The sequence below is a fragment of the Penaeus japonicus genome, unplaced genomic scaffold (assembly GCF_977035675.1).
Source record: "Penaeus japonicus unplaced genomic scaffold, GWHDUDI00000001_assembly GWHDUDI00000023, whole genome shotgun sequence".
NCBI classification, from domain to species: domain Eukaryota; kingdom Metazoa; phylum Arthropoda; class Malacostraca; order Decapoda; family Penaeidae; genus Penaeus; species Penaeus japonicus.
In genome coordinates this window covers 4,162,729-4,165,228 of record NW_028234425.1, presented here as the reverse complement: position 1 = coordinate 4,165,228, position 2,500 = coordinate 4,162,729, and positions in this window count along the sequence as shown.

Here is a 2,500-nt window from a genome sequence, read left to right as displayed (position 1 = left end):
TCTTCTTCCAGCTTATACTGTACGTCAGCAAGACCCCCTCCCTCCCTCCCTCGCTCCCCCCCTCTCTCTCTCTCTCTCTCTCTCTCTCTCTCTCTCTCTCTCTCTCTCTCTCTCTCTCTCTCTCTCTCTCTCTCTCTCTCTCTCGCTCTCTCTCTCTCTCTCTCTCTCTCTCTCTCTCTCTCTCTCTCTCGCTCTCTCCCTCCCTCCCTCCCTCGCTCTCTCCCTCCCCCACCCTTCAGAGGTTACCCTTTCCCTCCCCCTTCCCCTCCCCCTCCCCTTCACACCTAAAACCCTTCTCTGCCAACTGACACCCCTCCCTTCCCCTCCTACCACACCTTATCCTTTCCCACCTTCTCCCCCTCCTTCCCTTTACAGCTAATCCACCCCCTACCGTCCCCTCCTTTTCTCCCTTCCTCCTCTTTCCCGTCCTCTTTACTCCTCTTTCCTCTTCTTCTCCTTCCCATCCTTCTCCCACACCTTTTTCTCCTTCCTCTCATCCTTCCCTCACACCTAACCCTATCCCCTCCCCCCTCTCTTCTTCCTCCTCCTCCTCCTCCTCCTCTCCCACTTTCCCCCCCTCCTCTTCCCTCCCCTCCTCCTCCGTCCCTCACACCTAACCCTATCCCTTCCCTCTTATCCTTGCCTCCCCCTCCCCCTCCCCCACTCCCTCTCCTCCTTCCCTCACACCCAACCCTTTACCTCCTCCTCCTCCTCCACCACCTCCCCACCCCCACCCCCCCTTGCGCCTTAGCACGGTCATCAGCTCATATTACTAACAGGTTCTTCCGGGGATTTAGTTATCAGTCTTTAATGACCTTTGACCTCTGCGGTGAGTCATGGACCAGGAGTATATACTTTTTTTCTCGTTCTCTCTCTCTCTCTCTCTTTCTTCTATTTTTTTTTTTTTTTTCATTTAACTGAAAATTATCATCTATCAATCTCAGTCATTCTCTTTCATCTTGTATATCTCTTTCTCTCTCTCCGTCATCATCAATTTCTTTCAACTCTCGTAATCCTTCTACGGTAAACAGATAGATCACAGACAACAGGCTATAGGCAGAGAACATATAGAGTCATCAACAGACGATTCGTGGACTTTCAGACAAGGTAATGATTAGACACACACAGACAACAGACGAACATACAGACCACAGACAGACAGAGGGAGCCGACACAGACAACAGACAAATATACAAATAAGAGACAAATACATAATAAACACACAAACAACAAACAAACACACAAGAAAACATACAGACATCACATAGACAACAGACAGATACGCAGACAACGACAGACACACAGACAACAGAAAAACACACACACGCCGAACAAGGAGGGGAGGAAGGGGAGGGAGGGGAGTGGGAGATGAGGCTCGGGGGTAAGGGGTAGGGGTAGGGGTATAGGGGGGGAGGAGATGACAGACAAATTGTCACAGTTCTGACAAGCGGCTCATATCAGCCAGTGTTTACAAGCGAGCTCATTGGCCACCACCGACGAAACTGTCCTCAGGCCACGTGACTTCACAAATAATACCCTAACAAGGTGGCCCACCTGCTCTCCCCCTCCCCCTCCCCCTACCCCTCCCCCCTCTACCTATCCTCAGCTCAACCTCCTCCTCCTATCCTTCTTCCCTCTATCCTCTGACCTATCTATTCCTACCTATCCCAACACCACCCTCTGTTCTTTCCTTCCCCCCTCCCCCCCTCCCCCCTCTACCATCTGGCTAACTTCCTCCTCCTCCTATCCCCATCCTATTCCTCCCCCCTAGCCTTTCTTCCTCCTATCCCCATCCCCCCCAACAACCTCTCCCACCTCCTTGTCCTGTACTTCTTCTCCCCTCCCCCCCTACCCATCCCTTCCCCAGGCCATTTGCAACATGGAGCCCATTGCACGCCTCCTTGGGCATGTGTTCCGGTCCCGCTCCCCTCCCCTATCCCCTATGACCCCTTCCCCCACCTCGCATCCCTTACCCCACCCCCCTCCCTGCCCCACCTCGCATCCCTTACCCCGCCCCCCTCCCCCTCCCCTATACCTCCCCCAACTCGCATCCCTTACCCCCACCTCGCATCCCCTTACCCCCTCCACCCTCCCTCCCCCGCCCCCACCTCGCATCCCTTACCCCCTCCTCCCTCCCCTCCCCCTCCTCCCGCCCCTCCCCCCTTCACATACCACAATCTATGATCCAAAACCTGGGTCTTACTTTGCCCATTTTTTTTTTTTTTTTTTTATTCTTTATTCTAAATCTAAATTCTATGGTTGTGTTATCGATGTTCTAATGGCGTGGTTCAGCGGCTACTGTTGCTGGTTCTACGTGTGTGTTCGGTTCGCCTTTGTAACTACGTGTGTGTTCTGGGCTCTTTGTGTGTACGGAAATCGTGTGTGTGTGTGTGTGTGTGTGTGTGGTTGTGGTTGTGTTTGTGTGTGTGTGTGTTTGTGTTTGTGTGTATGTGTGTGTTTGTGTGTGTGTGTGTTTGTGTGCGTGTGTGTGAGTGTGTGT